At 45.8% G+C, this 27744-nt stretch overlaps 1 long non-coding RNA gene across 1 annotated transcript in view; it reads left to right on the forward strand.

The window, feature by feature from the left end:
- Positions 1-3717: 3717 nt before the first annotated feature.
- The window catches only part of LOC110259494 (uncharacterized), a 498951-nt gene continuing 474924 nt past the window's right edge, over positions 3718-27744 (forward strand). The window contains exon 1 of the long non-coding RNA XR_014838827.1: positions 3718-3867. This is a non-coding gene — a long non-coding RNA (uncharacterized LOC110259494). The remainder of the gene's footprint in view (positions 3868-27744) is intronic.

Here is a 27744-nt window from a genome sequence, read left to right on the forward strand (position 1 = left end):
GGACCTTCTTCGTTCAGGAATGTTGTTCTCTGCAGAATGAGCTTCTGTATCTTAGGATTTTCAAACACCAAGCCGGAAGGAAGCTGTGTGCAGACGGGTATAGCAGTGTGTGAAAACAAAGCGTGGTTTGTAGCCGTGCCCTAGTGTGGGGGTACAGTCCTGGCTATAGCAAATGACAGTCCCGGCCTCTGTCCTGGACAGACCACCCTTGTGGTTATAAGTCCCGATCATAGACAGCCCATTTCTAGGGGAGGGAATCAAAGGAACACAGAAGTGGGCAGTGAGCATCTGGAAGGATCCTAAGATGTTCCATGCGATAAAGAACTGAAGAGTCATTTAGTTTTTTAGAAAAATCGAATGGTAGATTTGAGGATTATAACTTGGTATTTAAACTGCTTCCATGTGGAAGGGGCTCCCCTAGCTCTGCATGAGCTCAGAGAGCAAAGGAAGGGCCAGGAAGCAGAAGTTACGTTTCCGTAGATACGCAAATGCGGTGCTAGGTGAGGAAGAGCACCGGATCCTAAGGCAGACTGTTCCGGAGAGACTTACTTCCTTTAGCCATTTTATGGCCCGGAGAAGTACGGCTTTGCAGTAGGATCAAAGGATAAAGATGTCTGAGAGGAGGCTTGAAGGTGGACTGGAAGACATCCTTATACCAAGGGTATTAATAGAGATTGTAGAGCCAGATGGCCTTCCTTAGAATCCTAGCTTTACAGCTTACGGTCTCAGGCTGGCGACTTAGCCTCACCTTGACTCTTTCCTTATCTGTAAATGGGAATAATAGTAGAACTACCACATTGGCCTGTTTGAGGATTAAACGAGTTACTATTTGCAGTTACTTAGACAGTGCCTGTACGTGGTGAGCATGAAAGGAGGGCCAGTTGTTATTCTCATTATTTCTGCAAGAGGGACAGGAAGCATAAGCCTTTAGCCACATCACCTTCTCTCCTTGCACAAGGACAGGATGTTTTGTAAAACTCTTTCAGGTGTACCAACTAATTTGGTCCTCACAGCAACCATATGCTATGGGTGGGGTCGATATTGTTGTCCCCAGAAGGTGAGAAGCAGGGTCGGGGTCCTAAGTGACATAGCAAGTAAGAAAAGAGAGTCCTGGCTTGAGCTCAAGTCTCTTGCGTAAGTCTGGCGGTCACTCCCCTGCTCCAAACTGCCTGCTTTCTCCTTTCCCCTTTGGCAGTACAGCTGGACAGCAGTAGCTTTAGGATGGCTTTGAGTAAATGACTCCTCTTGATTTTAGAGATCCCAGTCATCGCCACAGCCCAGCCAGACTCTGGGGAACAAGACGCCTGTGATTTACGATGCAATATTTTCCCTTTAAAAGTAAATAATTAGCCCATAAAGGAGGTTACCTCCTGGCACACACATTTTCCTTTTGCTATAAAATTTTCATGCCACGTATTTCAGCTCTGTTGATTGAAAGTCAAATTATGAGCCTCAGGGCAAAGGCAGTATGAGATTTCCAGAAGCCTTCCTGAAATTATTACCAGTTTCTCCACATTAACTTCCACGAATTTATCTCAGTGTGAGGGTTGATAATACGAAACATGAAATGCAATGATAAGTATGTTCCCTGGTTTCTCACTTTAGCTCTAATGAGGTCAGAGCCGCAGATGCCAGGAGAGAAGCATGTTCCCTTTGAGCTTGGTAAGCATCTCTCCTATAACTGCCCATGTTCCCTTTGAGACTGGCGACTATTCTGTGGAGAAAGAGAGCTCTCCCATCTCCTAGTGAAAAACCTGAGCCCCGAGCACTGGGAGCCATTGCCCGAAAGACCCCACAGTCTCCTTTCTAAGATAGAATTCAGTGAGATAATGTATGTAAAACATCTAACAGTGTCTGACTCCTGACTCATGCTTAGTAAATGCTGGAAATGCAAAATCCTGCGGCAGGGCCAAGAGGATCCACTCTGCCGGCTCTTCCCATTCTGGTTTGGGGAGCTTTGTTCCCACTGCATCACTTTGCCGCACGCTAGCTGATAGTCCAGGGTGGCGTTTATGTCTTGAAATTCCAAACACTGTGACCGGAAAGAGCGGGATTATTTATTTATTTATTCAACGAAAATTTATTGAGTTCATGGGTTAGTAAGAGAAATGCAGTACTTTTACTACGCTGTCAGAGAGCTTGAACTGATCAGAGAGCATAAAAGGAGTGAGATACTGTTTCAATGTATTTACTACTGTGTCTGGTCAGGTTTTTTTTTTTTTTTTGTCCTGTGGTATATTTCCTATTCAAACTAGACCTTGAGGCATTCTTTGCCTCAGGAAAGGATTTTTTTTTTTTTTCTTGTCTCCTGGCACATCCCTATTCAAATCAGACCTTGAGGCATTCTTTGCCTCAGGGAAGGGTTTCTACAGCAGAATACAGAGATAGGAGTCAAGTCTTGGCTTTTGAGTTTGAGAATTTGTTTGAAAGCTCAAGGCACAGACAGTAATTAAAAAAAAAAAAAGATTTTGGGCTTCCAAAAAACTTAGGAATTTGGGGTTCCAAGAATCTTTGCTTTGAAGAGACTCAGAGGTTAGAGGATATAAAATCAATCAGAGTTTGGGACGTCCCCCTCCCCACTTCCTCCCTTTCATAAAAGGGAAAGCTTTTCTGGTCTAAAAGTAGAAATGAACACTCGTGCTGTTCCCCTAGAAGGGGTCCCATGACTCTCAGGTGTGAGTTCTAGGGAGGATGGTGAAAAAAAATGACGCTATATCCAGGTAGGTTTGAGGATAAGCCAGAAGGAGGGTGTTTGCACTAAATTTTCTCGGTGCAGCCCAGGAAGTGGACCAGACTCCTTGCATTTGTTCCTCAACGCTCAAGGGCACAGGAGCTTTGGGGTTGGGTATGTGCAGTGTCGGGGGCGGGAGGCCTCCAGAAGGCTTCTTTGAGCTCCGTATTGCATGAAGGAGAGGAAAATGATTCCCATGTGCCCGAAGAGACATGAAAGGAGTCAGATCCTGCTGGACGTGGACAGCCAGATCTGCAGCCGCGTTAGAGCCTCAGTGGATTGATAGCAGAGGATCAGAGGTGGGGTGAGCTCTGATGCCAGCATGGGGTAATCATAGCAACTGAGGAGCAGCTGCCCTGTCTGTCTCTGTCCACCCAGGCCTCAGTCCTGTACGAGAGCCTCAGAGCCCAGACTCAAGCTCTGGGAGTGTGGGGGCTGGGGTTGGGGTCGAATTGGCTGAGGATGCCCTAAAATAACTAGTATTACCTGAAGTGACCGAAATGATGATTTGGGAGCATGAATGGAAATTAAATTCAATTATGGAGCTATGAGGGAAAGGTGTTTTTTTTGTGTGTGCACAGTTTAGACTGGAGATGGAGATACTTACCTGCCGCACAGATAGTGCCGATTCAGTGCGATGATGGCAAAGATGGAAGCTCCTGAGAGACCCAGCTGACCCAGCTTGGGGTGGGGGCAAGGGAGAGTCAGGGGAGGCTTTCAGAAAAAATGATGCTTGAGTGGAAAGAGGTAGGAGAGAGTAGCCTAAGAAACTCAGCCAAGGGTATTCTAGACAGAAGAAAAAGCCACGCAAAGGTACGGAGGCATGAAACACACTGTTTTCTCTCTGGCAAAGTGTAACTAGTCCTGTGGAGTGAGGCTTAAAGCTGTGTGTACCAGGGATGGGAACGGGTGAAGTTGTGACGGTCTTGTGGATCGTGCTAATTTGAGAGAAGAGGAGGTTGTTTTGTGTGTGTGTGTGTGTGTGTGTGGCTGTTTTGAGACTGAAAACATCTCAGAAGCTTCTCAGTGAGGACCAGCAAAAGAGGAGCAGAGCAGCACAGGCCAAGGCTGTGTGTGAGAAGCAGAGGGTACAGGCTGTCCTGGGAACATGCCTCTCAGCCCAGGACCACAGCAAGGTGAGATGCTCGGATGAGGCCCATCTGGGTGATAGCCAGGGTCACTCAGGAAGAGAGGCAGGCGTGGTGCAGAGCGGCTGGATGCTGCCTGATCGCTGAGCTTGCAGCCTAGCCTGATGTCCCCGGGGGGAAAGCTTTGATAGTTTCTCACCTTGAAACAGACTCCTTTTATTTAAGTAAGTTGCCTCGGAAACATTATTCGCATTGGATACGCATGCTTTGGTCAGATGTGCTCTGGAGAATTCTTGAGCAGTTTCAACCTGGCCAGGAAGACAGGGGGCAGGGGTGGCGTGGGGGAGGGCGGAGAAACCGTCTGCAGAGTTAAGGGGGAAGGGCCTTTTGGGCATCTCAGCTTGCCCGGGTCTCCTGGATCGGGAGACTCTGGACTCAGACGACCTGGGCCCTCTCCCCTACTTTGCCACTTCCTGGCTACAGCTTAGATCCCCCATTTCTGGTCCGAGTTTCCCGCTTGTAAGATGGCTTTATTTATACTGTTGTAGGGTTATTCTGAGGATATGTGAGATGGTGTGTGTCAGCTTCTCAGAGGAGCTCCACGCTCACAGTAACTCTTTCAGGTTATGTCGGCTCCCGTTTCCATGTGTGATAACCACTGCAGTCACTGTTGTATTTGCTGCTCTTACTGTTGCTCTGCAGACACAGCTGTGGCATAGGTTGGGGACTCACCTTATCCTCTGTCTCGCCTGAGTCTCTTTGAATGGTCCCCAGAGGCAGAGGTGGCACTCTGCCTCTGGGGAAGGAGGGCTGGCCAGAGGGGGACAGGCTCTGAGGGACCGCTCTGAGTTCCTTGGTGAGGAAGATGGGAGCATTTTCCCAGGGAGTAAGTGTAGGGTGGCTGGAAGGGAGCAGACTCTACTCTTCCAGCAGAAATGACAGTGCTGGCCCCCACATGGGCACTGGGGCGAGTGGTGATGTTAAGCAATGGAGTCCTGCCTGAGACCCCACCTGCCAGGGACTAGGCAGAGGCTGGTCCCACCCCACCCCAAGGCCGTGACTCTTCCTGAGTCAACCCTAGCATCCAGAGGTTCTTCTAAGTCCAGCCCTGATCTGAGGAATTGTGGTGGGGAGGCAGGTCACAGACAGACTCTTAGAGGACTCGTTCAGGGAGTTAGGACGGGAAAGAGCCCAGAGCAGGGGCCTCAAAGCCATGCAGACCTGGAGTTAGCTTCTGACTTTGCCGTTTATCAAGCATGTGATCTGGGCAAGTCACTTTCCTTCCAGAGCCTCAGTTTCCTTAGCTGTGAAAAGAGATGGTTTTGAACGGTCTGCCTTTTGGAAAGAGCAGTCATGAGAGTGGTGCTTTGCGCACAGTAAGTACCAATTAAATGGTACTGAAACTGATGGTCATTTAACAAATACTTGTGTGACGCATACGCTGTACCAGGCACTGTTCTGAGTACTTTGCAGACATTATCTTGTTTAATATTCTTATGAGATAGGTTTGTTACTGTCTTTGGTAGAAACTGAGGCACCAAGAGGTTGAAATAATTTGTTCAGGATCCCACAGAGGGTCAGTGGATTCACACTCAGGCAGTCTGGCTCGCTATCAGTCTGTGCAGCCTCATGATTTTAAAGATATTTCCTAAAGGACAATGGCAAAGGGCCCTGAAGGTATGAATGTGAACGATGATGAAAAAGCCCCTTTCTCTCCAACCAGTGTGTTGCTAGCACTGACTGTGGTGGGGTTCTGTTCCTTTAGGGGCAGAATTAATCCCCATTTCTAGTGACTAAATAGAGGATCCCCTGCAGACCGAGCTACCTTGTACACCTGACTCCCCCTTAAGAAGCTCTTTTTCTGAAGTGGTTCAGAAAATAAAGGACCTTGGGCTTGGTTTGTGCCTTTCATGTTGTTTTCAGCCTCATTTGCTTGTGGGTTGGATGGATGCAGCCGTAAAGTCTCTCCCTGCCACTGCCCTCCCTTCCCCACACGGCTCAAGTTCCTCTGGGTCTGGAACAGTGAGAAAGCCCCCAGCTGCAGGACCAAGCCCGATTTGGTTCCGGGGACCAAGCTTGTGCTTTGCTCTGGAGCTGAGGGCCCACCTCCGCGGCGGCACCCCTCCCTGCGCACTCGTGACCCTCGTCACGGCCCTTTCCAGAGCAGTTGGAGATGATCCGCCTGCGCGAGTGAAATGAGGTGGAGAACTTCCTGCAAGAAAAGCAGTCACACGAGGAAACAGCTGCTCTGCTCCTCTCTGGGCTGAGAGGAAGGCTGCGGCTGTGGCGTCTCTGGGTCCTCAGCCTTTCTGGAACCACCCAGGGGGAGGCTTCGTCGCAGTGTTCCCTTCTGGTTGGGAAACAGTGTTGGATGTTTGGGGAGGGAGGAGGAAGAGCATCCTTCTTACTAGGATGCCAGGGAAACCTCTGGCAGGGAGCTGAGTGCAAGGCTGGCCCCAGAGGCGTAGGCACCTTGGCATTTAGAGGGATTTGGAGATGAGAGAAAGAGGTGTTAAATTAAAAAAAAAAAAAAAAAAAAAAAGAAGAGGAATGTGGGTAATGAAATGGATCTCCTGTGATACTCTTTGTGAGAGATATGAGTAGAAATTAGAATTATGTTTTTATCACTTTTAGTTGTTGGACTTATTCCTTTGAATTTACCACTTAATCAAATAGGGCTACTTGGTGGGCCCAGGACTGTTGAGTTACATGCTTGTCTTTCCCTTAACGCTGTGAAATTCTTGAGGGCGCCAGAAACTGTGTCATCCATTCCCTATTTTTAACACCTAAGCTGGGGCCCAGCACAGAGTGGGTGCACTTGTCGTGGGTTGAACTAGGATGACCAGCTTGTCCTGATTCATCCAGCACTTTTCCTGGATTTAACACAAAAAGCCCCATGTTCTGAAGTCCCAGAAGTCCTGAGCCCTAGGCAGCCTGGAGGGGTTGACACCCCAGGCTGAATCAACAGCCACCGAGCCCTAATCCTGACCTGCTTTCTTGCCCTTTGCTGTCAGGAGCTTGAGAGACCAAGTGGCATGCCTTGTGGCGATCCAGTCCCAGCTGGGGTGCCCTCTCCTCGGGGGAGTCTCTTGGTGGCTGCATGAGGGGCAGTGCTATCCTTTTCCCTCATGATTCATTCTCACGGGGTGCTAAGTGTGCGTGGGTCCAGCCCAGCTGCCAGGCTCAGCCCGATGGGTCTCTTTGAAGGCCCTTGATAGGTTTCACACAAACCCCAGCAGCCGTTCAGTGTTCATTACTGCGTCCTCAGCTGCGAACTAGAGCACTACAAAAATGATTCTTCCAATCTGGAAAAAAACGAAGAAAACTGGCTGCATCTCAGTGTATCATAAATAATTTCTTGTTGGTATAAGGATATTAAGGAAAAAGAAACTTTATTCATCCAAGATGCAAGATTTTATGGAATGTCCACCAATCCCACAATCTCACAGAACTGTCCTTTTATTTTCTTGAAGTCACTTCACTTTGCTCACCTCTGGGCCTTGGAAAATGCCATTTCCTTCGCCTGGCATCTACCCTTTTCTTCACCTGCTGAAGTGCTCCTTAAGTGACTCCTTCCAGGCAGCTCTCCCTCAGCACCTCTTCCATGAAGATCTGACCTCCTGAGTTCCCACCGTGGCTCAGTGGTAATGAACCTGACTAGTGTCCACGAGGATGCGGGTTCAATCCCTGGCCCTGCTCAGTGGGCTAAGGATCTGGCATTGCTGTGAGCTGTGGTGTAGGCCGGTAGCTGTAGCTCCCATTCAAATTCTAGCCTGGGCGCTTGCATATGCCGAAAGTGCGGCCCTGAAAAAGACCAAAAAAAAAAAAAGAAAGAAAGAAAAGGTCTGACTTGCTGCTGTGTGCTCCCCACAATCCTCGGTTTATAGTTTGTGGCCTGTGCTCTCCCCTGTACTTTGAGTCCTTGAGGGCTTGGGCTGTGTCAGAGCGTTCCTCTGTGATCCTGTTCAGCCGTGTGCGTGGGAAAGGGAGCCCCAGGTGAGTGACAGGACCACTTCAGAATATGTCACCTCTCAAATCTGGTATGTCACCTGCAGATGAGTTTGCCAAAGATGATTATGATTTAAACATGAAACCTTGGCTGAGCCTGTGCTACAAATGGATCACGGAGCTGTGCAAAGAGAGCAGCCAATTTATCAGAGGGAGCTCAGAGTCCAGAAATCTGATTACTAGCAGCTATGAGATTAAAAGCTCCCTTCATGTCTGTCTTCAGCTGGCCCACGTCTGTCCTCTCATTTTCCGGGGGTGGAAGAAACAAGTGCTGCTTATGGGGTCTCTGCTTGTTACATAAAACATAAAAGGTGTTTTTACATCTTTTCTTCTCTGGGGACTAGCTAGAAAACCACCAGGCAGTTCACCAGCTGCCCAGCCGAGTCCTAGAGGAAAGAAAACCATCACGTAAGAGATCTTGGTGCAGGAAAAGAAATGCCGCAGAAAGAGCCAGAAGCCTGGGTCTTAGACCTGGCTCTCTGCCATCCTGTCTCATGACCTTGAGGGATCTTGTCTCTTTAGTGTTAATCCTGTTTGCTGTGGGTGCTACTCGGTGTCTCACACTTCACCTCATTTATCATCAAAGGAAAATCTCTTGAGAAGTCAATCCCTCTCCCCCAGTGCTGCTTCATAGATGATGAATCTGTGGTTAAGCGGCTATAAGCGGGGTTTATACCTCTTGTTACACAGGTATTGTGAGAAGTTGAAGGTTCGAACCCAAGTCCTTTTGACTGTACAGCTGAGCCCTGAACCACGACACAGTATTTCTCTTGGTCTCTTTATCTGTTAAATGAGGTCTCTTCTATTTCTGTCATTCTCAGATGTATGAGGACAAACAGGCCGTCCATATTTTTAGCCATACTCGCAGAGGGAAGCCCTGTCAGAAAAGAAGATGCCACTCACGTGTCTTTTGACTTGGATGTTTCACAGAAAATGTCTTAACAGTACTTTCTTTCTTTCTCTGGGCACACCGAACCTTTGATTTTTGTAGATATCATTACTCTGCTTTGTCCTTCTGCGACGTCTTAGTGGAGTCACTGGAAAAGGCACTTCGCAAATGAGAAGCACTGCCTGGGGAACTAGGGCACACACCTTCAGAGATGATGCAAGATGACCCTTCTGCCGCTGGAAAAGGATTGATCTTTGGGGCGAAAAAATTACTCCTCCAGTGTTCACTGGGGATTCCCATGGCTGCCTCAGTGCCAAGAAGCTGGGAACACTCGGGTTTTTGGTGGTATTTGAAATACCTAAAAGATAGACTCTCTCTCTCAAAGCCCAGTAGTGATGATGAAAGCATGGATGATAGAGTCTGATTCAGATTTCAGATTCTATGTGTTGATAGGAATCGTGCCTGGCCTTGTAGACCAAGAGTAATTTATATTGCTGCCCCTAAACCCTTCATCATCTGGTGAAGCCCCCGAACCACCCTCTTCTCAAATTTTGATTTTTAAATAACCAAAAATAATAAAATAATGAAATTTTTTTTTGATTTCATAGGAAACCAATTATATGGGCTATGAAAATGTATAAAATAGTAAATCATGATATAGTAATAAATTTAGAGTTATTTATTAGCGCTTTAAATAATGAGACTTAGTAATGGATCTAGTAGCCACAAATTTTGGGGTGGGATGCATTCCTGAAATATCCCAGCTGTGATGTGGTATCAAGATTCCTCTGTCTTCTGTTGGTAAATACTCTGTGGTACCATCGGTTCTTCTTTGGATAGTTACCTATGCTCATATTTGAAAGATATGTTAAATTTCAGTGAGAAGTTAGTGAACATAGTGGTGTAATTTTTTTTTTTTTTCATTAGATTCACAGGCCCCCTGCATTCTATTCACAGGCACCTTCGGTCCTCTGTTCCATAGGGGCTAAAGGTCTCTAGGCTACGTTTTCCACTGGAAATCTCCTTTACATTCTTCCCATGGAAGGATGCTTGGGCACTTTGGTACAGGCAGGGGGAAATGGACTTCTTCGTCTAGCCCTGGTGGCCGTGGCATGAGCCGGTGGCCAAGGAGGTCCATGACCTCCTCAGGCAACTGTCCTGGCAACTCAGGGGTTCAGGGCTAGGGGTCAGAAAAGGGCAGAGATCAGAAAAGGTGGGGGTGGGGTGGGGAGGACAGTTATTCCCTATAGTTTATCTTTGGATCACAGCATGAACACCTGTTGCTCCTCCTAACAACTTTGCAACTTAATTCTCTGTATTTAGTCCCTTTACTTGAAATGTCCAAAGGGACTTCTGCTTTTAAATTGAATTACGACTCAACCAAAAATGTCATCTCTATCTCATACCAGTTCTTGTCCTCTGGTAAATTAATGGATCTGTCTCTACCTCATCAGCATAATACCTAGCTCAAAGGTTTGTTGTGAAAATCTAACGGTGCATGTGGAAAGATCTCTTCCAGTGTTACCCAGGAACCTTTGACCTGATCAACCGTATTTATGTGAGGATGACATTTCAGAGAAAGTGCCTATAATTGGTATGGAAATCTGCTCTGGCCTGAAGTATCCCTTGAACATAATTCAGTAGGATCATGTATTTGTTTATATGGATAGTTTAAAGAATTAATGGAAAATAGCATGAGAAAAAGAACGAAAACCGTTATTACTGCTGTTGTCAATCGCTTTTGCTAAGCTCACATGTGGCCCCTTAGGGGGCATTTAGGCTGTAATGTCCATGATCAGGCTACAGGCAAACTGAAACTCTTACAGGGTTGTGCATAACAGTGACTGTAATGTCCAGTCATCGTAGGCTTGTGGATGACCTTTTTCATTTTAGGCAAAAATAAATAGCGATATTAAGCATTGAGGGCAAACTGCCTTCATCAAACTTAGACAAGAGAGTGTTTTATCAGACTCCTAGAAACCTATGAAGTATCTAAACAGAGTTATTTGGATAGATCTATAGAATTTCAAAATTTTTTTGTGTGTGGGCAAAAGACCTGTCAGAAAGATAGTGCATTCTTGGGGGCTGTAGTGCCCACCACCAACTAGGAAGTGAAGGAAGTAAGAGAGCCCGCTTGAGCGGTAGGGGTTACAGTTAATGCAGGCTGGTCATAGCAGAGGTAGATGAAGAGACCTGAAGAAGAAACATTAGTTCCGCATTTGAAGTCTGTCTAGGATGTTTGCTTTAATAAAAAGGAAAGAGAAATGCAGAGGAGAGCTAAATGGTACATAAGCAGTGTTCATCCGGCCAGAATAGAGCAAGCTTTACGCAAGAAACTTGGAATGTATTCTGACCCCGAAGATAAAACCTTTCCTATGTAATGGAGACGGGAACATCGTGCATCTTGGCAGATCCGGATCAACCCTGGATTCATGCTCACGTGCAGACTCCCTGCTGACCAAGCAACCCAGTGCCAATGGTGTGGCTTTTCCCAGTGGATTTGCTTATAGAGAAGGAGCAGGGTGATAAGAGTAGTGTCAACAACAATAGCTAATATTTTTGAGGCTTCCTGTATACCAGGAATTGTTCTCCTGTGCAGTTTATTTAATCTTTTCAATAATCTGACGAGGAAGATTTTATTAATAGTTCCATTTTACAGGTGATAAAACCAAGGCACAGAGAGGTTATGTGCCAAAATTGAAGTTCCACAGCTAGATCTTCGAGTTTGTTGACACTTGGGACACAAGGAGTTCCAGTTACTATTTCTTTCATCTCCCTGTTTGTTTTTAGGTTTTGATCTCAAATTATTTTATTCTTTTTCATGCTTCTCATGTGTGGAAACACTAAATCACCACATTTGAGTGATGAAAGCTGATTTTGCTTTCTTGAAATACGGATTACATTTCCACTTGGCTGCTTCAGAAATCCATTTAGTCAGTGGAATTGGTGACTGGAAGCCCATATGGCCTATATTTTGAAATTCCCTTATCTATAATTTCAAAAGCAAATCCAATAGGCTTATTTTTGCTCTAATTAAGGTTTGCTTTTATCCATGTCACCTGGCCTCCTCTAGCCATGTCTTACCTTACATGATGTTCCTTCTTTTAAAGGACAGCCGTCCATCTCATTATCCCAGGACCTGGTTTCTGTCCCACTGGGGAGGCTTAACCTTGCATCCAGACGGTGTTCTCAAGGCCTTATTATGAGAAGAGGCTTGATGGTTCCAAGGATGGGCAGATCTTTAACAGCAGCTTCTACCAGGTGTCCTGGATTCCTGAAGATGCACATAACTATTAGCTGTTCACTCAGGGGCAGTCAGGGCTGGGGAATTTAATGGAGCAAGGATGAGGCCTTAGGGTGCCCATAACCAAAGCTATTTGCTACGGGCTATTTTTGTGAAATTGCTAGAGCTCAACTTGATTTTCTTGTCCACTTCCCAAAGGTTAGAAATGATACCATTCCAGGGCAATTCAAAGATCTGGTAAGCATGCCACAAACAAGCGAAGCATGAAGCCTTGGTCCCCCAGTGATAGACCTGCCGCAAGTAATGAAACCTGTTCTTAACTCTTCTGAAAAGACTGGAATGGCTTAATACTGGGACAAAGGACTGTGGCATGGGATGGGAGAAGAGGAGCAAAAGGGATGAGAGAGACAATATCACGTACATCTGCCTAAGTGGCCTGAAGAAAGCTCACTCGGTCTTAGCATCGGAGCGGTCCCACGGTAAAAACCTCTGTTTCCAACAGAGTTTCTAAGTCCGCTTACATTAAATCAGCTTCTACTCAGTAGAATTCCTTTGCCACCAGATAACCCAGAAGGACCTTCCATGTTCACAGTTGTAGGATTTTATTGCCACATAGATGTTTCAAATAACTTGCCCACACAGGACAAGGTGTACCCTCCTGAGAACTAGACTCACTTTTTAGACATTCACATCTTTCGTTTTTGTCACCACTCTGACATGTTTTTAATGTCAGTATGCATTTCATTGGACTGGAAAATTCTCATGTTTAGCTCAGAGTCAGAGATCAAGAACAAAGCAGTGGAATGTTTTCTTTGAGTGGTGCTATAGCTACCTAAGTCATTTTGCCGCAGCATACACGTCGGACGAGTACATCACATCTTTGGAGATTTTGTTTTTCTTTTACGCTTCATTAGTTTGTTTGCTTCTTTTAGCTAAATGGAACTGACAACGAAGTCTGCAAATACGCATTGGCTTAGATCTTGGAAGCAGAGGGCACCTGGCAAGGAAGGGAGCAAGGATAGGCCAGTTTTCAGTTAAGGAGGTGGTGTGGAGAAGAATTGGGGAAATCGAATAAGGCAGCCCATCTGCAATACCTGATTATCCTTTTGAGTGTGGCCTCTTTTTGCCAATTAAGTCCAAAGGTGCCTATATTCTTCAAACTGGCAGCGTAGCCACAACTGTTGATTATCGCACAGCTTTTGTGGGTTAGGAATCTAGAAGTGATTTAGCTGTGTGCTTCTGACTTGGTTATCTCGCAAATCAAGCTGTTGGCCAGGGCTGCAGTCACTGAGACTTGATTGGGGCTGGAGGTTCCTCTTCCAGGCTCCTTCCCAGTGGCTTTTGGCCAGAAACTGCACCATCAGCCTTTCTTTAAGGCTCTGCGTGACGTGGCTTCCCCACTAATCTAATCTCCGACGTGGTGTACGGTCATGTCTGCTGTTTTTTCTTTGTGAGGAGACAGTCATGAAGCCCAGCCCACACCCAGGAGGAGGGAAGGTAAGCTTTACCGCTTGAAAGCAGCCGTATCCAAACATTTGTGGATGTATTTTGAAAGCCCAGACACTGCCTGTGCTTAAAGGAAACTGCAGAGATGTGGGGGGTAAATGCTTTGTAGACTCCAAATGAGGAAAGGACAGACCAGCCGGGAGAGGGGAGAAACCATCGTGATGAGAGTGGCGGGGGGCGCAGCCTGGGCACGAGAGCCCTCACGGTTCAAAGAACAGTCAGAGGGATGCTCAGAGGGCTGAGGACAGAGGAAAAGTCCCAAAGCCTAAAGCGCCGAGATCAGAAAAGCCCCGAGGACAGCTGCGATGGAGATTCTGCGTGTAGAGTGGAGGGCAGGAAGGCCGAGGCTAGAGGTTCGCCCGCGCAGTAAAGAAGGCCAGCCGGACCAGCACGGTGTGAGGCGGGCTGTGTATTCGGGAGTCCGCCGCAGAGGGAAGAGGGCTCTGGGGGCACAGCTGGGCTTGGCCCCTTACCTCCTCTGAGGCCTGGGGGAATTAGTCATTTGCCTTTTTTGTCAGACAGATGTGATGGAATATTGTCCGTTTCCGTGGTTGAGTTGACTGTTTTGCCCTCCTGATCTTTGAGTTCTTCAGTTCTGAGATGCAGATGATGATACGTACCCCCACATATCGATAGCAAGATTGGCGACAACACGTGTTAGAGGCCTGGCTCCTGTCCTGGCAAGAAGGAGGCACGCAGTACAGCAGCCCTTTTGGTAGAAGATGAATCTCAGTGGGGGCGATAGCGGAAAGGTCGTCACCAGAAGGAACGCGGGACCATGTAGCTTAGAAAACAAGGGCCCAGATTCATCCCTGATGTCACTAATTCACTGAAGCAATTCCGCTCCCCGTCTGGGCCTCAGTTTTCCCACCTTTAAAATGAAGACATTGGCCTTGAAAAACTCTTAATCACTCTTCAGAAGCAACTGAGAAATTTAAGGAAACAAAGCAGGGATCTCCTATTATAAATGGCTTTATTTTTACCAGCAAAGGGGAGTGTCAAACTGAGGAAAGAAATAATGGTAATTCTAGCCCCACACCTTGTTATTAAGAGAAATGTGTCTCTGTGTGTGTGCCTCTGTGTGTATATGTGTGATTTTGAGTGTCTTTGTTTCCCTGCGTGTGTCTGTGGGTGTAGGAAGGGGAGAAGCAAAGGCAACAGTCAGAGGAGAGTGGCCACGGGTAATTACTGTGCCTCTGCTCAGTGGCTCAGTGCCAGGGGCTGAGCAGCGGGCTAGGGATTCAGCAGTGACAGATGGGCTCTCTGCCTTGTGAAACTGTTGGCTTAGTGGTCCTGGCCACCACTTCATTCTGCACACATTGTGTCAGTCCGGGAAATGGAATTTCCAAAGCCTTGGAAATAACGCCATTCCCATATTATAAATGTTAATTACGTAGTCAGGAGCTGCACGCACCAGGAGGTCAGCATTTATTAGCCCTCTTCTGGGGCTCTACTAGGGAGGCCTCATTGGCTGGCTGGACTAGAGGCTGCAATGATTGATGGGGCAGGTGGCCCCGAGCTTGCATGTTGCAATTAACATTTTATGGCTCCTCCACTCTCTGCCCTTCATTCAGAAGGCAACAGTTGGCTCTAAGCCAAACTTTCCGATTATACCATCAATAAATTTAGTGACATTGTCAAGAAAGATGAAGAGAGTATTTGCTTTGTCCCAGGTCTGATTTCTGCCCTCACACCCTGTCACTCCTGTTGGTAGCTTCCTCACAGAGTATTTTAGGGAAAATAGGAAATTATCATTTAATGGTCACATTGGAGATTGTTGATTCATAGAGCCAACATATGTTCTCATATGTACTTTTTTAATTGAAAGATTATACCTTATCATCTCATTTCCTTGTCAACCCAGGGAGGTGCTGAAGGGTGCCTTGACCCATAAATGGAAGGGGCAAAGTCAAATTCACCAAAGAAATGGGTGATGCTGGGCCTGGAACCACACACCCCGGACAGTGGCTACTTCCAGTGCGAAGGAGAACATGCTGGCTGCACTGGAGGTTGCATCTCTTGAAGATGCTTTCCTAATATTTATATATGTTTGTGAGGTTTCTTGTATTCTCAGTTCCCTGTGGCTGGGACTGCATATGATGTGGTACCACTGGGGCTTAAGAAATGCAGAAGGTCTCTGAGTGAGTGTACATGTTCGAGCTTGGGCATGTTAGGGTCAGGATTTGTTATGAACTCACTTCTGAGTTCACTATGTGTAGGGTCTCACTTACCTCTTGCTGAGGCAGCGCCCAATGTCAGTGGTGGCCCTCAGAGAATGAGTAGAGAAGAGGAAGGGGAAAAGTTCCCTGGTGGTTTAGTGGTTAGGATTTAGCACTTTTACCACTGCAGCCTGTGTTAAACTGCTGCATGCCATGACCAAAAAAAAAAAAAAAAAAAAAAAAAAAGAAAAGAAAAGAAAAGAAAGAGAGACAGCAGGAGGGGCAGAATGACTTATGACTTATTCCGTCCCCCACCCCCATCGCACCAAAGGATCCTGAGGTAAGCAATCCCAACTGTCAGCAGAAGGGACATTCAGCGTCAGCCGTCCCTCTTCCAGCTGTTCTGGACTTCTCCACTAAAGAACAGTCTCTTCAGCCATCACATGTCATGTTCTGAGACAGGAATGGGCACTAACATCAAGCCTGGGATGTCAGGGAACCTGACACATGTTGGTTGACTGCAGAGGACTGACTCGGCAGCTTCACCCTCCATCCTGTTGGGTCATACACGAAATGTGCCGCTGGTCATCACACACTCATTCCTGCATGTCTGCTGGGATTGGTAGGTGAACTGGCTAAAAGGCTTGGTTTTCTTTTTTTTCTTTTTTTTTTCAGTTTTATTGAAGTGTAGTTGATTTACAATGTGATAATTTCTGCTATATAGCAAAGTGACTCAGTTATACACACACGTCTATTCTCTTCCAAGTTCTTTTCACACAGGGATTATCACGGAATACAGGGCAGAGTTCGCTGCGCTATACAGCGGGTTCCCATTGGCATGTCATTCCATACACCTCAGTGTGCATGTGCCAGTCCCAAAGCCCCAGTCTGTCCTCTTCCCCCCGTCCCCTTTGGTAACCCTAAGTTTGTTTTCAAAGTATGTGAGTCTCTTTCTATTCTGCAAGTAAGTTCTTTTGTATCCTTTTTTTAAGATTGTACATATAAGTGATATCATATGGTGTTTGTCTTTCTTCATGAGGGGCTGGGGAGCCTCTTTGAGAGCCTTCAACCTGAAGGCAGAAGGCAAATTTGAGAAGGGAAAGGCTTTCTTCCTTGTTTATCTCTTGGCGCAGGTCTCTGATGTTTGGCTAAGTTGTGTGGTGAGTGGGGGTGGGGGGCAGAGGTTTATCTAAAGGAGGTGACTGAGGAGCGTTGTTCGTGGACTGGTCTGAGAGCACAGGAAGCTCTGCTGTCTTCAGAACCCCTGTTTTGAGCTCTCAGGAAACTGTCAGAGGGCAGCTCCACTTAGAAATGGCAGCAGGGGCTGGGCAAGGCATTGGGGCCCTCAGAGGCCACAGCTATGTCTGTCTGCGTGGTACTGTCCAGGGGACATAGTGGTGCCTGGGGGAAGTGGAAGCAGAGCTCACAGGTGGTTCGTGGCCCACATCATGGGGTTGACATTGAACTCTCCTGTGTCTTTAAGCTACATGAGCATCTTCCTAACATTTGTAACATCATTGAATCCTGACCTCTTTTTTTTTCTTCCAGTTTTATTGAGATAGAATTGGCACACAGCGCTGTATGAGTTTAAAATGTAATGTAATATTTGCCTTCCTTGGGTAATCATTTCACGATGTAGGTAAGTTTAATGAATACCCATCATTTGGAGAAAAAAAAATGAAGCATTTTGAAGGAATTTATGTGTCAAATTGGGCCATCAAACTTATTCCGCTGTTCTTCCTTAAAGGCTTCAGTTTACTAAAACCTGCATTTTAAAACCTGATCCTGCTGTGTCCCTGCCATCTTGTGACCTCATTTTTTTTTTTTTTTTAAACACATAGCTGCATTTTCAGAAACCCCTTGTGGATTAAAGAGTCTAGGCGCATCCGCGTTGGGGTCTCTATGAACATGGCTGGGAGTGTCATCTGAAGGCAGCAGGAAGTGGGACAGACACTAAACTTTCTGAGAAGCCAGATATTCTACCATTTGCAGAAGTGAAGGGAGTTTCAGCATTTCTGGCTGAATGCTGCCAGTTGTTTTTTGAACTGAACCTCACTTTCTTAGAGGACCTTCTCTTTGGTGAGGCCCTTTCAGTCATGCAGAGGGGGGCAGTAATGACCCCTCATTTTCCTTGGGGAAGCTGCCCCACAAGCAGCAGAGAGTAGCATGGAAGTGCTGTAGACCGAGGTTGGAGTGTTTTGTTCTGAGAAGGCAGCGGGCAGGGTGTCTTGTCCCCGAAGAGTAGAGACCTGTTCTCTTTCTTGGGCTTTGCTTTTACCTCTGCACTTGGCCTGCCCATGCCTGTTCTTAGAATACAGTCTTCTTGGTCCAGCGTTTGCTCCCAGAAGGAGGGCACCTCGAGCCAGGCCGGGGAGCCCGCACATAGGGCTCACCTCACTTCCTTCTGGTGAGGAAGGGTGATGAAGCGGGCAGGGGTCAGGGCAGATGCTGTTATTTCATCTAGTAAAAGGACACATGTTGCTAAATGTCGCGTGGTCTATTATGACTTTCTTTTCCAGGGTGTGGTTGTGGGTTTCCTCGAGAGGCAATCAAGATTTCTGTGGTCAACCTGAGAAGTTGATTCTAGAGCAGGAAAGACACTGGTGTTCAATAGGCATGTGAAAGGACTTCTTTTTTAATTTGGAGCCAAGAGGGAAGAGAGTGTCGGGGAGGCTACGGGTGTAAAGCTGCTCAAGGCCTCCTGCTGAAGGCAGTGAGTTGGGCGCCACCGTTGGGACAGGCTAGAAGCTAGGCAAGGGTTGGCCCCTCAGGCATCCCTAGTGAGACAGCGCCCAGGGCCTTTAGAATGACCAGCTCCAGGAGAACGCCGTTACCTTGCACGAGGAGCTATGCTTCTGTGAACCTAGGCTGGTTTGTTAAAATTTTATAGCTGTGCTATGGGAAGTTAGAAGGCTCTGGAAGAGACCAGGAGGAAGAGGCAGCAGTATTCAACCAAAGCAGCAGGTTTCAGAGGAAGAGCCTGGAGAAATTGCTGGCTTAGAAAGACTTACATGAACTGGGGCTTATGCTGTAATAAGTTGAGTATTAAAAAAAAGAAGAAAACTTTGTCTTGTAGTCACAGCCCATTGAGAACATATGCTTGGTGGTTTCTAGGGGGATCCCCACGAATATCAACAGCATATTGTTTCTTCTCATAAAAATAAAAATCACGGTAGTGTAACAGGAATTCCCACTGTGGCACAGCAGGAATGAATCCAGCTAGTATCCATGAAGATTCAGATTTGATCCCTGGCCTCACTCCGTGGGTCAGCGATCCAGCATTGCCATGAGCTGTGGTGTAGGCCACAGATGAGTCTCCAATCCCACGTTGCTGTGGTGTAGGCCGGCAGCTGCAGCTCAGATTCCACCCCGAGGCTGGCAATTTCCATATGCTGCAGGAGCAGCCCTAAAAAGGAAAAAAGAAAAAAAAATCACGTTAGTGTGAAAGATTCATGCCAAGGCCCCAGAAACCTAGGGCGTCCTCTGGAACACAAGGACAAAGGTTCAGAGGTGTTAGGACGATGCGTGCAGGGTCAAACCTAGGCTGGTGGAACTGTGGGAGACACTTTTGTTCTGGCAAGGTACACATTCTGGTGGCTTGTAGGGCCACCTCTCTGCTTCTCTGCTGTACTGCAACCCAGTGTTGGGGGTGGGCCAGCTGCAGTGCTGACCACTGGGTTTGTAAACCAGAAAAGACAACCCCACAGCCTGGCATTATTCAAGATGGGGTATTGAGGAAAATGCAAGAGCTGGAAGGTGTGATTTTTAAGAACAAGTACATAAACATTTTGTCTTTTCAGAGACTCGGATCTGAGGAATGAGTCAGAAAATTGAAATAATGCGTTGCTAATCTTAATCACTGAACTGAGAGCATTGAGGTCTGATTCTAGTTGGAGGTGAGGCTCCGGTGCTCTGTGGCCTGGAGGAGGGCAGAGCCTCAGTATCTTGCCAGTGGAATGAGAGGTCAGACTTGGAGCTTGCACTTGTTCGCTTACAGCTGTGATGCTCCAGCCTCCACAGTGGGGCCGCCACTTGCTGGGCATGCTGGTCTCTCATAAATTGGGATACAGAGAGCATGGCCCTTGCCTACACACACAGTGATGGCTTGAGGAGAGGAGGGCTGGCTTTCAGATGACCAAGTGTGACAGAGTGAAAAGGCCTTTGTTACTCAGGCAGCCTAGATGCCTGGTGGCCCTCTGTCTCTCTGTAGCACCCCCTGGTGTGTCCGGTCTGGTCTTCCTATTCAGGCACCCTCCCAGGTCACTTGCAGGAAGCCAGGAACCTGTCAAACGGCACTGGGAACTCACTTTGAGAGTGTTGAGGTTGCAGGGTCATTCCCCTCTGCTAACTTTGCATGCTAAATCGCGGTATTCAAATGCTGGTTACTTCCGACAGAAGACCAGAAAGGGGCATCAAGGCAGCAATGCTGTCCTTTCTGTGTGCCTCCAAAGCCAGCGCACAGCCAGGACGAACAGGAAAGCCCACAAAACTTGGGAAGAACAGAACTTCTTCCTCTAGAGACAGAGTTGTTTTATCATCGGCTTTAAATGAAAAGCAGGTTCTGGGCAGCCGTTGGCCTTCAGCTGCCGTGTGATACCACGTTCTGGTTGACAAGTAGCTGATGTGTGATTCTGGGAATAACAGTTATCTGTAATTGAAATCGTTATGAAACGAATCCCCCCTCCCCCCACAGCGACTGAGACAGTAATCAACATCGGTATACACAGCATTCAGGACCCATAAAATATGCAAGATTAATTTGCCGAACTTCATTCAGGCTTCCAGCAGTGCTGTCACCTGGGACCAGAGAAGCAGCAAATTGATTCTGAACCTCTGCTAGTTTCAAAACATCAAGAGCAGCCTCCTCTGTTGAGGCGTCTTCTGCAGTGCTCTCCACCTTTGCAGATAACTTTCTGGAAAAATCAAACAGCTAGAAAGCAAAATTCCATTGGGCCACAGAAGGTACCCAGTGCCCCTCCTGGTTCCCGGGACCTCTCATTTCCCTCCCACGTCAGTGACCTCATTTCCTCCTGCAAGTCCCTCAAACCGCAAAGAGAAGAAGAGAAGATCCTGACTTTGGTCAGCACCTTGGAAGATCCCTCTTGGATGTCAAGTCAAAGAGAAAGAAGTGCCTAATGGCAAAGCATTAGGATTTGGGTCGGAAAGTGCGCCGAGCCCTGCCTCTGACACTGACTGCTGTGTCTCCTTTGGACAAATGACTGTCCTGCTTTAGGTCTTAGCTCATTTTCCAAATAATGCGGTTCTGTTATTATAATCTAATCGTTACAGATGAAGAAACAGAGGCCCAGAGAAGGTGAGAAAATTGCCTAAAGCCACACAGTTAGTGATAGCAGAGAGATTTGAACCCCCGGCTGCCTTTCGACACAACACGTGTTCTTGGCTACAAGGCCGTCCTGGCATTGTGCGAACTCTTACAGATGTGCCGGGCCCATTCTTGGAGCAGTGACAATGCCGTGATTCTGAGCTGCAAAACTGAGGCAAGACCAAGGATCATGGCAAAGGACCAAAGCAAAGCATACTCTGCTGGGCCCTTGTGGGCCTGTGCACCAGCCTTTTCCTCTTGTGGATCACCGCACGTACAGAAAGAAACGTGCCTTTTGTCATAATTTTAATTGCTGTGTATAAGATACATACTCATCTCCTCCCCTCTGCAGTAGTGGCTGGAACTGGAGTGAGGAAGACAATGTAGCATTAAATTTCCAGCACATTCTCCTTTATTAGTCTTCATTAAAATTTAATTTTTTGTTGTGGTACATATAGATTGCATGCGGTTGTAAGTAATAATAAAGGGAGATCCCAGCTATCTTTTACTCATTTTCCCCCGATGGTAACATCTTGCACTTTGAATTTTTTAAGTTCCCCAGTATTACATTAATGCATTTTTATGGTAACAGGCGTACGTACTACTGAAGTGTATAGAACAAAGCATGAAGTTCCGTTTTGAACCCTTTTCTCCCAAACTCTTTTCTCATGTGAACTCTGCTCTGGTTTGCTGTGCCTCCTTCCTTCCTTAAACTTCTTCCTTATCTTGTTATAATGGTCAGGGTCATCCTGGGGCAAAGTAGACGTTTTGAATTTCTGGCTGACTCGACATCTTTTTGATGATGAATGTGGGTAACATCGTCAGCCCTTGGTCTCATCTGTCCCTCTGATTGTCTGACATCCTCTGAATTCCTGGTCACCATGCTTCTCTATATATCTAGTCAGAAAGAAATATTATCCATATATAATAAGTATACTTAATATTTCTTCTGTATTTAGTATTAAGTATTATACCTACTAGTACTTTCTGTACTTCCCACACACCACCCCGCACACGCGCACACACCAGCCCGTGCTCCTGTGGCCTTGTGTTATGTTACCAGCTGTGTCTTTTTGCCTGTATTTGTTCCTGGAAAACCTTGAAAGAGTAGAAAACATTAACTTTATTTATCTTGTTTAGTACACCATCAGGCACTGTTCTAAGCATTTTATGAATATTAATTCGCCGAATCCTTACAGTAACTCTGTGAGGAAGACACCATTATTATTTTCATTTTATAAGTGAGGTGCAGAGAAGTTAGGCAACTCGTGCAAGATCCCACAGCTTGTAAATGGCAGAGTCAGGATTCACACCCATCAGTGTGACTCCAGGTGCTGAGCTCTTAACCACTTACGCAACCAACTCATCGATAGTTGGACAGTTTACCTCTTTTTCTTCCTTTCCTAATATTTATGTGTTCTCCCTACATTGGCTCCTTTGTTATAGGCTATAAATGTGTTATAATATTTGACACCTTTAAAGACATGCCACCCCCCACATGCACACACACCAGCCCTTGTTCCTGTGGCCTTGTGTTATGTTACCAGCTGTGTCTTTTTTCCTATATTTGTTCCTGAAAAACCTTGAAAGACTCTCCTGTAATTGCGGTCTCCACTTCACTCTTGGACTCACCGCAGTCAGAGCGTCTCTCTTAGCCACTCCATGGAAACTGCTCCCACCTTATCGAAACAGTCATTTCCTATCTCTGCATATGTTGATGTGATTAATTATATTAATACATTTCCTAAAATGGACTTATTCTGGCACTGACATCAGTTTTCATTCTTTAAACTCAGTGCTGGATTTGGTTTGCTAATATTTTATTTATGACTTTGCTTAGTATCAGATGGATGGATTATTTCCTTAAAACTCATGGAACTTAGCAAGTTCTTTCCAGTCCATTAAATTTCCTTGTTAATTCATAGAGGTTGGTTTCCTGGTATAAAACAGTTTCACTCTCTATGTCATTCATGTCTCTCCCTATGGGATGTCTTTAATTTACCAATTAAAAGAGAAATAAATGTGCTTTCTAATTATCGCTTAATAGTCACATAAGGCAATACCTTCACACAGGGGCACGATTTAGGAGAGCTAGCACAATCTGATTGGCTTTTACACGAGGTTCTCCTTTGAGTCCCCAAGAAATGCAGATTGGCAGGAAAAGCATCCTCTATTGAGAAAAGCCAGAGTGATACTGATGATGATGGTGACGAAAAAGTTTTTTTCATTTGTTTATTTTTTAAAGAGAGAGAATAGTTATAATATTTTTAGGACTCATACTGTGCTAGTCATTGGCCTAACAGATTGCATGTGTTATTTACTAAGATGTAAAGTCTGTGAGGGCAGGACTTGCATTCACATCTCTATGAGCTGAGTGCTGCTATTATCCCCACACTACGGATGAGGAAACTGAGGCTCAGGGAGGTGGACTAACTTGCCCAGATTCATCTACTCTAGGGTAGAGTGTTGATTTTTCCTCGTAAAAGTGAAGCATCTTGTTTAAGAGGAATCATCAGGGCCCTTGTCCTCTGTACTCTTTAAGCCCCCACCCGTCCTGCCAGGCAGAGTGACAAGCACTTTGCTGTGTGAACCTGTCCCATCCTGCGTTTTTGTATGTGAATGCTGCTTTCTCTCTCTCTGTGGTGTCTTGTCTTGCACTCCGCTCTCCTGGCTCATGTCCACTTGCCCTTTGAGGTTTGTCTAAGTATTCTTTCTTCCTTCTACCATTCACTGCACCCTCCTACCCACCAGAGCTCATAGCCCATTCGAGATGCTCCAGGTTTTCTTTTGTCTGTTGTATGAGACAAGGAAACTGATTGCTGCCAACTGGGGTCAAAGACCCCCCAGGACTTCTCAGAATATGTCAGATGAATAAAGGATGAGAGTCTCCAGATGGCTCCCTCTCCATCCTGAGCTGTTAGTTGGTGAGCTCTAACCACCCCCACCCCCAGTCCCCACCCCCACGACCTGTTTTCCACTTCCGCAGTGTTGGCAAGGTTGGCTCCTGGGTTCCTAGACCTGCAGCCTCTGACCCTCTGACGATTCTCTGTCTCTCCAGGGACCCACCCATCATTCCAGAACGTATCACACATTCCTTGTCAGAAAATACATCTATCAGTAATAGTTACTTACTGAAGATTAGCAAGTCACACAAGTCACCGAGCAGGAAGCCGAAGAGACCTATAACAAAATCAAGCTGAGGTTGGAATCACTCAAATTTGAGGGACTACCGCCCTAGAAAATGATAGGAATATCTGAAAATCCCCTCTCCGTATTTTCTGTACTTTCTCTGTATTTTCTTAAAGAGAAGCCATGTCCAAACAATCTTTTATTCTCTAACTGTGATAAATATTGTGGTGTTCAACTTGATCAAAATAATCTAGTTCATCAGTATTTCCAGGGGCTATATAAGCGATACAAGATTTTCTTTTCTTTTGGAAACAAACATTTCTTTCTATGGAGAAATAAATGGAAATCCAGAAAAAATATATCCGGCTGTTAGCTCCAGAGACACACAATTTCTAAGGAGATTCCTATCTAGCCTATAGCAAGAACAGAAAAGAAAAAATTCTTATTTGTGTATAAAAATAGGATAGAGTTGTGGTTCTTGCTGCTGAATGCAAATCATGTAGGGTTTTGCTATTAATCTGCTATTAAATCCCAATTCTTTCCCTCAGAATGAACCAGCAGGTCAGGATGACATGGATGCTGCAGTTGCCAGTGAGCCGATCCTTGTTTTCTGAAAGCAGATGTGTTGATGTGAGAGGGACCAGTGCTTGTTCACAAGCCTGCCTCGCTGTGTATGCCAGGGCCATGGCAGTAAGTGCTGAGCACCGAGCCAGAAACCTAGTCAGAATCCTGTCGTATATGTTGAGTGCGTAGTCATTCCTCCCAAACTTCGCACTGTGACTGGCCTTTGTGTGTATTTCATGGACATAATTCTTCCAGAACACTACTCATTCTTTAAGCTATGGTGCCACCATCTCCACGACATACAGGAATTGTATGCGCACAGAGGTTGCAGTGTCTAACTCTGCTTTGGGTTATCAGAAAGACTTCGTGGAGGACGTGCTGTTTGAGTTGAGTCTGGATAGATGAAGAGGCAGAAAAGAGGGAGGAGGGAGGGGAAACTCCTGCAGGTGAAGATGCTCGGAGGAGGGGAAAGGCATATTCTCTTTGGCTTCTTCTGAGTCCAGGAGGTCGTAGCCTTGGGGGCAGTGATTCATGCCAGCATACTAGGGCATCGGAGTCTCTGAGCTGAGCCTCTCTCCACTCTGAACACCAGCAGCATCCATCAGGTCTCTCCCCTAATCTGTCCATAGGTTCCAGCCAGACCCACACTGCACAAGAGCTACGGGAGGTCCCTGGAGTGCCTAGAGAGAGCTGTGATGGGAGATGTGATAGTCCCTTCTTCATCACTCAGGACCCCTCCTCTGGAGGCCCTCACAGTACACAGTACAGGCCTGGCACATTGCAGGGCTCAATAATTATTTCTTGGATGGATGAAGACTGGAATCTTGGAGGTATAGTCATTACCACACTTTCCATCTAAGATAGCCCTAGATTGTGTCTTCATTCTCAGGACTTTCACAGAGGGGTGTATCGGAACATTTCCATCCCCGCTCAATATTCAGACAGCGAGTACCCACTCTGTTCTTGTTTTCCCCTGAGTAAACAGACCCTGACATGAGGGTTTAATGCCTCTTGTCCAAGCTGCCACCAGAGACTAACTAGAGTGGCTCCCTCTGCAGTTGGATCCATTAGAAGGAAGAGGGTTGGTCTGATCCTGGGGATGTAGGAGATAGATGAATAGCAAGTCTGGGGGCACGGGAATTGCAGGCAAGTGTGAACAAAGACCCAGCAGCATGGTCATAAACAAGAGTGTCCCTTCCAACCTGTTGTAGAAAGGCAGCTACTCCCCAGAACATCAGGAAGATCACCAGTTTGAAACTCCTGCCAGGTGTGTTGTCATAAAGGGAAATTTGAATGAGCTAATCTTCAAGGACATGTCCCTTCCTTTCCAGACCCAAGGCTCTGGTGTTACTTATGGCTTTAAAACTTGATACATTGAATGAGTTTTTAACAGCTGAAAGAGGCTGAGATGTTAGGAAGAGGTTCAGTTGGGGAGAGATGACGGACTAGAATTTGTGGTCTGCTTCAGGCATTTTAGCAGGTGCTGATCTCTGCTCCACCTTGAGTCACCCCTTCCTTGTCACCCACGTTCCAGGTATCCACTCCCTTGCCTCAGTTACTATCCTGGGCTCCTGTGGCCTCTAGTTTTCACCTTTTCCTTCTCTAATCCATGCTGGAGTGAACTTTCCAAGATTAAAACTCCTCTCAGGTGAATGTCTCCTAGTCACTGCAGAGTAAAATGGGGATTCCTTGATGCAGGGGGCCTGGCCCCCACAGTGGCTCTCTCTTCCTTCCTTCTGTTCCCCAAGCAAGCTATGTTATTTTCTGCTCCTCTGCCTCTCCCAGTAATTTTCTTCTTCACCACCCTTTCTTCCTTGGGTATGCCTGATTTTTCAATTCAGAATCTTCCCTGTGAAGCCTTCCTACTGGCATGTCACTCCTTCCAGTGTGACTCCTCATGACTCCTAGACAAGGAGCATTTTTCTCATTGTATTTGTTACGTGTGTATGTATTTTTTATTGAAGCAGTTGGCTTAAAATATTTTACTAGTTTCTCACTTCGTCATAGTGTCCAATCCTTTTGATATATTCTTGAATTTGATTTGCTAATGTTTTGTGTAGGTTTTTTTGCATCTATATTCATTGACGGTATTGGCCTGCAATTTTCTTTCTTTTTTTTTCAGTGTCTTTGTCTGGTATCAGTATCAGTGTAATGTAATGGTGGCTTCATAGAATGAATTGGGAGTATTTTATTCTCTTAAACTTTTTGGAATAGTTTAGGAAGATAGGTATTAGCTCTTTATATTTTTGGAGACAACGACGATATAGAATTACACTGTGAAGCCATCTAGTCCTGGACTTTTTTTTTTTTTTAAGTATAAATTCAGTGTCATTACTAGTGGCCAGTCTGCTCATGCTATCTATTTCTTCCTGATTCAGCCTTGTAAGGTTGTATATTTCTAGAAATGTGCCCATTTCTTCTAGGATATCCAATGTTTTGTCATGTAACTGTTTGTAGGATTCTCTTATGATTTTTAAAATACCTGTGTATTGATTGTTGTTTCTCCTTTTTTATTCTTTTGTTTATTTTGGTCCTCTCTCATTTCTTCCTGATTATCTTGGCTAAAGTTTTATTGATTTATCTTTTCAAAGAACAAGCTCTTGGTTTCGTTGATCTTTCTTGGGGAGTGGGGTGTCTATTTTATTTACTTCTCTAATCTTTATAGTTTCCTTCCTTCAGTGAACATTGGGCTTTGTTCTTTTTTGAATTCCTTTACATAGAAGGCTACATTGTTTATTTGAAGTTTTTCTTGTTTCTTGAGGTAGGCCTGTATTGCTGTAGACTTCTTTCTTATAACTGCTTTTGCTGCATCCTCTAAATTTTGTAAATTTGTGTTTCCATTTTTATTTGTCTTGAAGTATTTTCTAATTCCCTCTTTGATTTTTTTTTTTCATTGACCCATTGGTTTTCATAGTAGCTTATTGTCTGGTCTCCACATGTTTGTACTTTTCCTATTTTTCTTCCTGTTGATGATTTCTGATTTCATATAGCGTGTTCGTAACAAATGCTTGATACTATTTGTTTGTTTCTTTATTCATTTTCTGACTGAACTCATGCCACAGCTGTAACCACAGCCACAGCAGTGACAACATTGAATCCTTAA

Source organism: Sus scrofa, chromosome 2 (assembly GCF_054392235.1).
Source record: "Sus scrofa isolate SSC_HxYL_T2T_F1_AM1 chromosome 2, Sscrofa_HxYL_maternal_Yorkshire_Landrace_v2.0, whole genome shotgun sequence".
NCBI lineage: Eukaryota > Metazoa > Chordata > Mammalia > Artiodactyla > Suidae > Sus > Sus scrofa.